Source organism: Ostrea edulis, chromosome 6 (assembly GCF_947568905.1).
Source record: "Ostrea edulis chromosome 6, xbOstEdul1.1, whole genome shotgun sequence".
Classification (NCBI taxonomy): Eukaryota; Metazoa; Mollusca; class Bivalvia; order Ostreida; family Ostreidae; genus Ostrea; species Ostrea edulis.
The window spans coordinates 18,950,222-18,964,342 of NC_079169.1; the positions used below are offsets into that span (position 1 = coordinate 18,950,222).

Sequence of the window (14,121 nt, forward strand, 5' to 3'; positions counted from 1 at the left end):
GCCTGATTCTAACACTAATTAGCATGTGATTGAGTTCACGGGCCTGATTCTAATACTAATTAGCATATGATTGAGTTCACGGGCCTGCTTCTAACACTAATTAGGATATGATCCAGTTCACGGGCCTGATTCTAACATTAATTAAAATGTGATCCAGTTCACGGTCCTGATTCTAACACTAATTAGCATGTGATTGAGTTCACGGGCCTGATTCTAACACTAATTAGGATATGATTCAATTCACGGGCCTGATTCTAACATTAATTAAAATGTGATCCAGTTCACGGTCCTGATTCTAACACTAATTAGGATGTGATTGAGTTCACGGGCCTGATTCTAACACTAATTAAATGTGATTGAGTTCACGGGCCTAATTCTAACACTATAAGGAAAATGTGATTGAGTTCACGGGCCTGATTCTAAAACTAATCAGGATATAATCCAGTTCACGGGCCTGATTCTAACACTAATTAAAATGTGATCCAGTTTACGGGCCTGATTTTAACACTAACTAGCATGTGATTGAGTTCACGGGCCTGATTCTAACACTAATTAGCATGTGATTGAGTTCACGGGCCTGTTTCTAACACTACTTAGGATATGATCCAGTTCACGGGCCTGATTCTAACACTAATCAAAATGTGATCCAGTTCACGGGCCTGATTCTAACACTAACTAGCATGTGGTTGACTTCACGGGCCTGATTCTAACACTAATTAAATATGATTGAGTTCACGGGCCTAATTCTAACACTAAGAAAAATGTGATTGAGTTCACGGGCCTGATTCTAAAACTAATCAGGATATGATCCAGTTCACGGGCTTGATTCTAACACTAACTAGCATGTGATTGAGTTCACGGGCCTGATTCTAACATTAATTAGCATGTGATTGAGTTCACGGGCCTGATTCTAACACTAAGTAAAATGTGATTGAGTTCACGGGCCTGATTCTAAAACTAATCAGGATATGATCCAGTTCACGGGCTTGATTCTAACACTAATTAGGATATGATCCAGTTCACGGGCCTGATTCTAACACTAATTAGGATATGATCCAGTTCACGGGCCTGATTCTAACACTAACTAGCATGTTGTTGACTTCATGGGCCTGATTCTAACACTAATTAAATGTGATTGAGTTCACGGGCCTGATTCTAACACTAAGTAAAATTTGATTGAGTTCACGGGCTTGATTCTAACACTAATTAACATGTGATTGAGTTCACGGGCCTGATTCTAACACTAATTAGGATATGATCCAGTTCACAGGCCTGATTCTAACACTAATTGAAATGTGATCCAGTTCACGGGCCTGATTCTAACACTAATTAGGATATGATCCAGTTCACGGGCCTGATTCTAACACTAATTAGGATATGCTCCAGTTCAGGGGGCTGACTCTAACACTAATTAGGATGTGATTAAGATCACAGGCCTTTAATTAGAATTATAGCATTATTATTTATTTCCACAAATCACATTTTCATACAACTCTTTATAGTAAAATGTTACACACATCTATTTTGATTTAAATCGTATCATTGATTATTCATCTATAACTTAGACTTTTGAAATAGTTTATTATACCCCCTGCAACAAGTTGGGGGGGGGGGTAAACTGGAATCGGGTTGTCCGTCTGTCTGTCCGTCCGTCCGTCTGTAGACGCAATGGTTTCCGGGCTCTAAAGCATTATCCTTTCCACCTACCGTCACCATATCATATATATGGACTACCCATGGGATGAAGATGTTCCCTATCGATTTGGGGTCAAAAGGTCAAAGGTCACGCGCACTGGACATCAAAGTAGCAATATGGTTTCCATTTAAATTCTTTAACGGCTTTTTTCATCGCATGGAGATGCTGTGTTCCTAGATACCTTTTGGATCATAATATTGAAGTTTTACCTATTTCCAACACCCTTTAGGAGATTGGGGTAAGCGGGGGGTATTCTTAGTGAGCATTGCTCACAGTACCTCTTGTTTTAACAGGTTTTTTTTTTTTTTACAATAACTATCGGAAAAGACTAACAAAATTTATGTTCCTATCATGCATAAATCTAAATAAATCATTGATTTTGCAAAATCTGATGACATTATAGGAGGGTGGAATTACTTTAAGTTATGTTTAGTGCTGTGTGTATATAAACATGCACTCATATAATTATATCTTCCCTCTTCCAGGGGGAGACATATTGTATTTGTACTTTCTGTCCGTCCTTCCTTCTGTCACAAAATCTTGTGAACGCTTCTCCACCTATATGGCTTATCAGATAGACTTGAAACTTTGTACAATGCTTCATTGTCATTTGCAGATGTGAATATTGTTGGGACGGGAGGATCCAATTGTTTTCCTAAGAGTTATAGTGGATCTAAGAGGGGTGGAAGATGTAAAATAGCTTATGAACTCTTCTCCTCCCATATGGCTTATTGGATAGACTTGAAACTTTGTACAATGCTTAATTGTCATTTGTAGATGTGCATATTGTCGGAATGAGAGGATCCAAAGTTTTTCCTAAAAGATATAGTGGATCTAAAAGGGGTGGAGGATGTTAAAATACCTTGTGAACACTTCTCCTATATGGCTTATCTGATAGACTTGAGAATTTGTACAATGCTTCAATGCCATTTGTAGATGTGCAAGTTGTAGGGACAGGAGGATCCAATTGCTATCCTTAAAGTTAAAGTGGATCTGAGGGGTGTAGGGTATAAAATAGTTTGTGAACGCTTCTCCTCCTATATGGCTTATCAGAGTTCATGTCTATCTTCCTGCCCATGCTTTCTCCTCCATACTATTCAATACATTAAGGGGGATGTTTCCTATATTTTACGAATTAATTGGTTGATTGACAACAAACTTGGTACACTTGTACAGCATATATAAGGAGTAGATGACCCCTATTGATTCTTAGGTCACATGGTCAGTCCACTCTTGACATAGGAAGATATTGTCTGCTCAATATTTTGAATTGGTGATACTACTATCAATTAAATGAGGCACGGGTATAACCCTTTCAATTTTGCAACTTGGGGGGCATATGTGTTTTAGAAACATCTCTTGTGTTGTATTATATGAATTACAGGTTTTAGTGTGCTCAGTTTAGAGAATAGCATAAAAGTATTTGATAATTAAATATCTTGCAGATTGGCAGTTTACTCCATGCACCGACAGGAATGATAAACTGTGATATTCGTAAATGGTGAGCATTTATAGTTTTAGCTCACCTGAGCCAAAGGCTCAAGTGAGCTTTTCTGATCAAAATTTGCCCGTTGTCTGTCGTCGTCGGCGTCATAAACGTTTTACATTTTCGACTTCTTCTCAAGAACCGCTGGACCAATTTCAACCAAACTTCCCACAAAGCATCCTTGAGTAAATGGCTTTCAAGTTTGTTCAAAAGAAGGGTCATGTCCCTTTCAATGGGGAGATAATCACAAAAATGCAAAAATAGGGTGGGGTCATTCAAAAATCTTCTAATCAAGAACCACTCGGCCAGAAAAGCTGAAATTTACATGACAGCTTACTGGCATAGTACAAATTCAAGTTTATTAAAATCATGGCCCCTGGGGGTTGGATGGGGCCACAATAGGGGATCAAAGTTTTACATACAAATATATAAGGAAAATGTTTAAAAATCTTCTCAAGAACCACTGATCCAGAAAAACTGATATTTACATGAAAGCTTTCTGACATAATGCAGATTCAGGTTTGTTCAAATCATGGCCCCCGGGTGTTGGATGGGGCCACAATAGGGGATCAAAGTTTTACATACAAATATATAAGGAAAATGTTTAATAATCTTTTTCTCAAGAACCACTGAGCCAGAAAAGCTGATATTGACATGAAAGCTTCCTGACATATTTCAGATTTCAGTTTGTGAAAATTATGGCTCCCAGGGGTAGGATGGGGTCACATGGGGGATCAAAGTTTTGCATACAAATATATAGGAAAAATCTTTAAATACATATGTATGAGCCAAAGTGACTCAGGTGAGCGATGTGGCCCTTGGGCCTCTTGTTTGTATGTGGCTGTGGTAGACAATTTTTAGTTCATCCTAGCTCCTAATTATTCAAATCCATTGGCCAGGGGTTGTGGGGAAAACATGATTTACATCTACATCCTTACTTCTGAAAACAATGTCCACTTCAAAACCATGTATTAACAAGACAACAGTATTTTTCCAGTGAGGAAGAAGACCATGAAAGACACCACCAGTTTATAAAAAAATCCGTTCAATAAATATATTAAACTTTACTGCTTTGGGGAAAGTATATTGATATATTGGTAAGAAAGTAATTTTCTAAAGAATCAGCAGCTCACATTTTGATTACTTTGATATGATAGGAATTAGTCAATATATATTTTGGGTATGGATCCAAAATACACATCTTTATGAAGTTGAATGAACATGTTTGCTCAATTTTTACACACGTAGTGCATCACAGAACATATTAAAGCTTTCTAATCCGACTCTTTTATTTTTAGGAACTGGGACACGTTCTAAATATACTCAGGGACAGAATGATGTGCAGCAAGGCTCGTCATGGGTAGAGATACTCCCATTTAATATTGATACTTTTCATATCCAAGCATGTATATGGCTAGGTTGTATAATGTTTGTTATAATTATCTAAATTATGTCCTTCCTTCCAGCTATTGTTCTGTGTGTTGATTTCTCACCACTCTGCAAGAAAGGGCATTCATGTCTATTTCATAGACGATCGATCCTACATGTAGTTGCAATTGAATCATAAATTATTCCCAAAGAGTTCATGATTTTATCATGTTTTGAATATAATATTTTTTCAATATCTATTTTACCAAATACAGAACACTGCAAGGCTTGCAAAATGAAGACCTCAGTAAAACAAATTCTAAATTATCCACTGTAAGGCTACTTACCAGTAATTCATATCTAGAACTTAAACATATCATCCTTGAAACAATAAAAACTAATTTAATATAGTATATTTATGTATGTTATGCTTTTTCAACCTTTAAATTTTTTAAAGACAGTATAGTTTATTATGATTGCACAATATTTAAAGTTTAAATTTTCATAGAATTTTGTTTGCTCTCCAGAATGGCAGCTCACTACCTGCCCCTAGTGATGTTAAAAGAGGCCATTGTTCTCATTTGTTCCAAAACAGGAATGGCATATGAGGAGGCCAACAGAAGATGCACCTCCACTGAGTGTGCACTCACAAAACGAATAAATTATTATTATTTCTTTTGTTTGTAATTGTATATTGTCAACAAGGTCAAAGGCACTTGATCCGATGCCAAACTTTTGCATTTCTTTTGCTTTGTGGTAAATTTTCTTCAGTAACATTAACATTGTTTAAATTGTTTTCTTTGGAGAGTATACATGTACACATGGATTATTTGTATATTAGAATTATAGCATTGTTTAATTCAACTCATTCTTATCATAGAGAGGTTATTATATACTGTAGGTAACGACTTGTAAAGGGTATACTGTTTTAACTCACGTGCAAGGCAAGGCAGTATTATGAAACTCTGTAGTTGATAAGGACATATATCACATATCGATATGCATATTTACAGGAAACTCTGATGTATTTTAAATCTGAACGTTAATTTAAAAGTGGGGAGAAATAGCATTGGATGAAAAAAGACACATATGAAGAAAATTATTCCATACGTAAATGCTTTTAAGCTCACTTGAGCTGAAAGCTCAAGTGAGCTTTTCTGATCGCCTGTTGTTCATTGTCTGTCCGTGATTAAACATTTTATATTTTCTCCAGAAGCACTGGGCCAATAATAACCAAACTTAGCCAAAAGTATCCTTGGGTAAAGGGCTTTCGAGTTTGTTCAAATGAAGGGCCATGCCCTCTTCAAAGGGGAGATGATCACAAAAATAGGGTGGGTCATTTAATTTTTTTTTTATCAAGAACCACTGGGCCGGAAGAGCTGAAATGTACATGAAAGCTTCCTGACATAGTACAGATTCAAGTTTATTGAAATCATGGCCTCCAGGGGTTGTATGGGGCCACAATAGAGAATCAAAGTTTTACATACAATTATTCAGGAAAAATCTTTCAATATGAGCCAAGGTGGCTCAGGTGAGCGATATGGCCCATGGGCCTCTTGTTCAACATATAGAATAAATAGTTATGTTGTATTTCCCATGGAACATTGAAACGTTTAATGCGTTTACCAATTAATCACTGAAAGAAAGATAAAATTGTTGTTTCATATGTTTTATGAAAACTTAAAGATGTTTCATTTCTTTTCATGAAAGACCCCTTAATTACCCAGTAATATATAATCAATTCTTAACAGATTATGTAAATTTGATTTATATTAAGGATGTTTGATCTGATTACCCATCATTATCAATCTGTCTAATATAGCCATCATGTGTTACTATTGCTACGCAATCTTGGAGCATGAGGTAGAATGCGAACCAGCTCTTTCATAAGTACATGTATCTGGAAAATATTTCAATGTCAAAGGTTACAACAATGTAATAATGTAATCATTGTATGTCTAAGGTCTTGATAATAAAACTGTTATCTGTTCAACGTTTTCTTCTTAATTAAAATCAAGACTAAGTACCAGAGGAAATTGTGGAAAAAAATGTCTGTCAAATACGTCAAGCTCTTACATGTAGTAGTTGCAGATTCAACTATTTATAGAGATACTGAGTTATGATGCACACAAAAATGGGTCTGGCACAAAAATGTTGATTTAGCTCAAGATGACTGGAAAAGTCTATAACACAGAGAGACTGGGTGTTTATTCAATTGTGATTGATTGATTGAATATTGTTAAACGTCCCTCTCGAGAATATTTCACTCACATTGAGACGTCACCACTGCCGGTGAAGGGCTGTAAAATTTAGGCCTATGCTCGGCGCTTATAGCCATTGAGCAGGGAGGGATCTTTATTGTCCCACACCTGCTGTGACACAGGACTTCTGTTTTTGCGGTCTCATCCGAAGGACCGCCCCATTTAATCGCCTCTTACGACAAGCAAGGGGGTACTGAGGATCTATTCTAACCCGAATCCCCACGAGACTATTCAATTGTGCCTGATGATTAAACTAATAATAAACATGTATGGAAAATTTAATATCAGTGAAATACGATACTGTTGTACAGAGACAAAGTTGTATTTTATAGGCTAAGACAGTGTAAGGCTCTACAGGGACTAGGTTAGGCTCTACAGGGACTGGGTTATACTCTACAGGGACTAGGTTATACTTTACAGGGACTAGGTTATGCTCTACAGGGACTAGGTTATACTCTACAGGGACTAGGTTATGCTCTACAGGGACTAGGTTATGCTCTACAGGGACTAGGTTATACTCTAAAGGTGCTAGGTTATACTCTACAGGGAATAGGTTATGCTCTACAGGGACTAGGTTATACTCTACAGGGACTAGGTTATACTCTAAAGGTACTAGGTTATGCTCTACAGGGACTAGGTTATGCTCTACAGGGACTAGGTTATGCTCTACAGGGACTAGGTTATACTCTAAAGGTACTAGGTTATACTCTACAGGGACTAGGTTATGCTCTACAGGGACTAGGTTATGCTCTACAGGGACTAAGCTATGCTCTACAAGGACTGGGTTAGGGTTTACAAGGATTGGATTAGATGCAGTGAACTGGATCATATCCTAATTAGTATTAGAGTCAGGCCCGTGAACTCAATCACATTTTTGATTAGTGTTAGAATCAGGCCCGTGAACTCAATCACATCTTAATTAGTGTTAGAGTCAGGCCCGTGAACTGGATCATATCCTAATATCCAAAAACACTTCTCTAGGATCGTGCAAGGTTTTTCGAAATTCTCACCTTCACTTGCAAGTATATCGAACCTTGGACTTTGGAGTATACAAGGCTATATAGATAAATGCCAACTGCTCTTTCTTGGCAGACTCTTGAGAGCGGACCATTCCTCTATTTTTTCCCAAATATATCGATTTATTACTGACACTCCTGTATCTTCAATGTTTTCACCAACCAAGACTTTATTAAAAACAGCAGAAAAATATCAATTCTCTGACACTATGAATTCCGCAACTGTCTTCAACAAAAAAGAATTTTCAAAAATCGTTGTGAAAACTATACGGTCAGCAGAGGAAAGACAATGGAGAGGTGCATTATCTGCTGATCCATCTCTGTCTACATTTGGAAAAATCCACACAAGACTATGTCCAAACAAACTCTGGTACCTGGTGAAAGAAGATCCGTCGAAACGGTTGCTATTTAATTTTCTCATACAGCTTTCATCTATGAAAATCGTTTCTAAATTGTGCTCATTCTGTGACAAATATTCGGATAACTACAACTTGCACATTCTCCTCGAATGCTTTTACACATTAGATGATAGACAATGTCTTTTAGAAATGATATTAGATATTATTGATGTTCATGAATATGTTCTTTTTGAAAATCAGGATACAGAAAAACAATATCTATCGTTACTGGGTTGTATTGATGAAACTAGTTTTAATGACATATCCTTTTGTAAATGGAAAGAAATAATGCTGTGTGTTGCAACGATAATATACAGAATAAGAAGTTGCTTTATTGTAGATTGCCGAAAGTTCTAGATGATTTGTTACCTAAATATATGGTTATATATATTATAGACATGTTACTTATATTCTCCACTATGTAAATATGTTCTATGTTTGATACATGTAATTTCCACAAACTCTCCGTTAAGTCGGAGGAAATAAAGAATATCTTATCTTATCTTATCTTATCCCAATTAGTGTTAGATTGAGGCCCGTGAACTCAATCACATCCTAATTAGTGTTAAAGTCAGGTCCGTGAACTGTGTCACATCCTAATTAGAGGCCCGTGAACTGAATCACATCTTAATTAGTGTTAGAATCAGGTCCGTGAACTGGATCATATCCCAATTAGTGTTAGAATAAGGCCCGTGAACTCAATCACATCCTAATTAGTGTTAGAGTCAGGCCCGTGAACTGGATCATATCCTATTTAGAGGCCCGTGAACTGAATCACATCTTAATCAGTGTTAAAATTAGGCCCGTGAACTGGATCATATTCTAATTAGTGTTAGAATGAGGCCCGTGAACTCAATCACATCCTAATTAGTGTTAGAGTCAGGCCCGTGAACTGGATCATATCCTAATTAGAGACCTATTAAGTGAATCACATCTTAATTAGTGGTAGAATGAGGTCCGTGAACATGATCATATCCTAATTAGTGTTAGAATCAGGCCCGTGAACTCAATCACATCCTAATTAGTGTTAAAGTCGGTGCAGTGAAGTGGATCACATCCTAATTAGTGTTAGAATCAGGCCCGTGAACTCAATCACATCTTAATTAGTGTTAGAGTCAGGCCCGTGTGCTCAATCACATCCTAATTAGTGTTAGAATTGGGTCCGTGAACTGGGTCACATCCTAATTAGAGGCCCGTGAACTGAATCACATCTTAATTAGTGTTAGAATCAGGTCCGTGAACTGGATCATATCCTAATTAGTGTTAGAATGAGGCCCGTGAACTCAATCACATCCTAATTAGTGTTAGAGTCAGGCTCGTGAACTGGATCATATCCTAATTAGAGGCCAGTGCACTGAATCACATCCTAATTAGTGTTAGAATCAGGCCCGTGAACTCAATCACATCCTAATTAGTGTTAGAATGAGGCCCGTGAACTCAATCACATCCTAATTAGTGTTCGAGTCAGGCCCGTGAACTGGATCATATCCTAATCAGAGACCTGTTAACTGAATCACATCTTAATTAGTGGTAGAATGAGGTCCGTGAACATGATCATATCCTAATTAGTGTTAGAGTCAGGCCCGTGAACTGGATCATATCCTATTTAGAGGCCCGTGAACTGAATCACATCTTAATCAGTGTTAAAATTAGGCCCGTGAACTGGATCATATCCTAATTAGTGTTAGAATGAGGCCCGGGAACTCAATGACATCCTAATTAGTGTTAGAGTCAGGCCCGTGAATTGGATCATATCCTAATTAGAGGCCAGTGAACTGAATCACATCTTAATTAGTGTTAGAATTAGGCCCGTGAACTGGATCATATCCCAATTAGTGTTAGAATGAGGCCCGTGAACTCAATCACATCCTAATTAGTGTTAGAGTCAGGCCCGTGAACTGGATCATATCCTATTTAGAGGCCCGTGAACTGAATCACATCTTAATCAGTGTTAAAATTAGGCCTGTGAACTGGATCATATTCCAATTAGTGTTAGAATGAGGCCCGTGAACTCAATCACATCCTAATTAGTGTTAGAGTCAGGCCCGTGAACTGGATCATATCCTAATTAGAGACCTATTAAGTGAATCACATCTTAATTAGTGGTAGAATGAGGTCCGTGAACATGATCATATCCTAATTAGTGTTAGAATCAGGCCCGTGAACTCAATGACATCCTAATTAGTGTTAGAGTCGGTGCCGTGAAGTGGATCACATCCTAATTAGTGTTAGAATCAGGCCCGTGAACTCAATCACATCCTAATTAGTGTTAAGAGTCAGGCCCGTGTGCTCAATCACATCCTAATTAGTGTTAGAATTGGGTCCGTGAACTGTGTCACATCCTAATTAGAGGACCGTGAACTGAATCACATCTTAATTAGTGTTAGAATCAGGTCCGTGAACTGGATCATATTCTAATTAGTGTTAGAATGAGGCCCGTGAACTCAATCACATCCTAATTAGTGTTAGAGTCAGGCCCGTGAACTGGATCATATCCTAATTAGAGGCCAGTGAACTGAATCACATCTTAATTAGTGTTAGAATTAGGCCCGTGAACTGGATCATATCCTAATTAGTGTTAGAATGAGGCCCGTGAACTCAATCACATCCTAATTAGTGTTAGAGTCAGTCCCGTGAACTGGATCATATCCTAATTAGAGGCCCGTGAACTGAATCACATCTTAATTAGTGTTAGAATTAGGCCCGTGAACTGGATCACATCCTAATTAGTGTTAGAATCAGGCCCGTGAACTCAATCACATCCTAATTAGTGTTAGAGTCAGGCCCGTGAACTGGATCATATCCTAATTAGAGGCCAGTGAACTGGATCACATCTTAGTTAGTGTTAGAATCAGGTCCGTGAACTGGATCATATTCTAGTTAGTGTTAGAATGAGGCCCGTGAACTCAATCACATCCTAATTAGTGTTAGAGTCAGGCCTGTGAACTGGATCATATCCTAATTAGAGGCCAGTGAACTGAATCACATCTTAATTAGTGTTAGAATTAGGCCCGTGAACTGGATCATATCCCAATTAGTGTTAGAATGAGGCCCGTGAACTCAATCACATCCTAATTAGTGTTAGAGTCAGGCCCGTGAACTGGATCATATCCTATTTAGACGCCCGTGAACTGAATCACATCTTAATCAGTGTTAAAATTAGGCCTGTGAACTGGATCATATTCTAATTAGTGTTACAATGAGGCCCGTGAACTCAATCACATCCTAATTAGTGTTAGAGTCAGGCCCGTGAACTGGATCATATCCTAATTAGAGACCTATTAAGTGAATCACATCTTAATTAGTGGTAGAATGAGGTCCGTGAACATGATCATATCCTAATTAGTGTTAGAATCAGGCCCGTGAACTCAATCACATCCTAATTAGTGTTAGAGTCGGTGCCGTGAAGTGGATCACATCCTAATTAGTGTTAGAATCAGGCCCGTGAACTCAATCACATCTTAATTAGTGTTAGAGTCAGGCCCGTGTGCTCAATCACATCCTAATTAGTGTTAGAATTGGGTCCGTGAACTGGGTCACATCCTAATTAGAGGCCCGTGAACTGAATCACATCTTAATTAGTGTTAGAATCAGGTCCGTGAACTGGATCATATCCTAATTAGTGTTAGAATGAGGCCCGTGAACTCAATCACATCCTAATTAGTGTTAGAGTCAGGCTCGTGAACTGGATCATATCCTAATTAGAGGCCAGTGCACTGAATCACATCCTAATTAGTGTTAGAATCAGGCCCGTGAACTCAATCACATCCTAATTAGTGTTAGAATCAGGCCTGTGTACTCAATCACATCCTAATTAGTGTTAGAATTGGGTCCGTGAACTGGGTCACATCCTAATTATTGTTAGAGTCAGGCCCGTTAACTGGGTCATATCCTAATTAGAGGCCAGTGAACTGAATCACATCTTAATTAGTGTTAGAATCAGGTCCGTGAACTGGATCATATCCTAATTAGTGTTAGAATCAGGCCCGTGAACTCAATCACATCCTAATTAGTGTTAGAATTAGGCCTGTGAACTGGATCACATCCTAATTAGAGGCCAGTGCACTGAATCACATCTTAATTAGTGTTAGAATCAGGTCCGTGAACTGGATCACATCCTAATTAGTGTTAGAATCAGGCCCGTGTACTCAATCACATCCTAATTAGTGTTAGAATCGGGTCCGTGAACTGGATCACATCCTAATTAGTGTTAGAATCAGGCCCGTGTACTCAATCACATCCTAATTAGTGTTGGAGTCAGGCCCGTGAACTGGATCATATCCTAAATAGAGGCCTGTGAACTGAATCACATCTTAATTGGTGTTACAGTCAGGCCTGTGAACTGAATCACATCCTAATTAGTGTTAGAAGCAATCCCGTGAACTCAATCACATCCTAATTAGTGTTAGAATTGGGTCCGTGAACTGAGTCACATCCTAATTAGTGTTAGAGTCAGGCCCGTGAACTTGATCACATCCTAATTAGTGTTAGAATCAGGCCCGTGAACTCAATCACATCCTAATTAGTGTTAGAGTCAGGCCCGTGAACTGGATCATATCCTAATTAGAGGCCCGTGAACTGAATCACATCTTAATCAGTGTTAGAATCAGGCCCGTGAATTCAATCACATGCTAATTAGTGTTAGAGTCAGGCCCGTGAAGTGGATCACATCCTAATTAGTGTTAGAATCAGGCCCGTGAACTCAATCACATCCTAATTAGTGTTAGAATCAGCCCCGTGAACTGAATCACATCTTAATTAGTGTTAGAATGAGGTCCGTGAAGTGGATCATATCCTAATTAGTGTTAGAATCAGGCCCGTGATCTCAATCACATCCTAGTTAGTGTTAGAGTCAGGCCCGTGTACTCAATCACATCCTAATTAGTGTTAGAATTGGGTCCGTGAACTGGGTCACATCCTAATTAGTGTTAGAGTCAGGCCCGTGAACTGGATCACATCCTAATAAGAGGCCCGTGAACTGAATCACATCTTAATTAGTGTTAGAATCAGGCCTGTGAACTGAATCACATCCTAATTAGTGTTAGAAGCAATCCCGTGAACTCAATCACATCCTAATTAGTGTTAGAGTCAGGCCCGTGAACTGGATCATATCCTAATTAGAGGCCCGTGAACTGAATCTTATCCTAATTAGTATTAAACTGGATCACATTTTAATTCGTGTTAGAATCAGGCCCGTGAACAGAGTACAGCTATAGGAAAAACACCAGAATTGCCTAGCTACAGGGCGCCGCCATTGTGGACACCCAAAGTTGTGCGGAGAAGAAAAGTTGACAGGAGATCTGATTGGTCATTAACAGAAAATCTTTGTGATGGAATTTAATAGTGAAATATAAGTGATAAAAATGACAGGTGACATAACAGAATATGTAGAAAGATACAGAAGTTATAAGGGAAGATCTGAGTGGAGAGGTGATATTTGGATGGACAATTTCATTCAGTGCGGATCTACACTAGTTGTAAACAGGCCAAAATTTGAAGGAAAAACGCAACGGCAAGCCATATATTTTTTGGTGGAATTTTGAAGGGGAGATGATGAACTTTGCTGAATGGTGACTGATTTTTGAAAATTGGCTTAATAAATAATTGACAGTGATTGGAATTTGTATGGAAGTCTATGGGAAAACATTTGGTGGAGTTTGTCCATCATATATAGGAAAACGAAAGTAGAAGGTATGACGTATGCAATTTGTGTGTGTTTGAGGGGAAAGGCTATAAGCCCGTGAACTGATCCGACCGGAAACTCTGTGCACTCAAACACACACAAATTGCATACGTCATACCTTCTACTTTCGTTTTCCTATATATGATGCTGTACTCTGTTCACGGGCCTGATTCTAACACGAATTAAAATGTGATTCAGTTTCCGGGCCTGACT

General features: G+C 38.3%; 1 long non-coding RNA gene across 1 annotated transcript; it reads left to right on the plus strand.

Annotated features, from left to right (window-relative positions):
* The first annotated feature begins 1,946 nt into the window (after nucleotides 1–1,946).
* LOC125681911 (uncharacterized) lies at nucleotides 1,947–6,543 on the plus strand. Its single transcript, XR_008796228.1, has 3 exons — nucleotides 1,947–3,197; nucleotides 4,481–4,542; nucleotides 5,078–6,543. It is a non-coding gene; the product is annotated as an uncharacterized LOC125681911 (long non-coding RNA).
* Nucleotides 6,544–14,121: the final 7,578 nt, after the last annotated feature.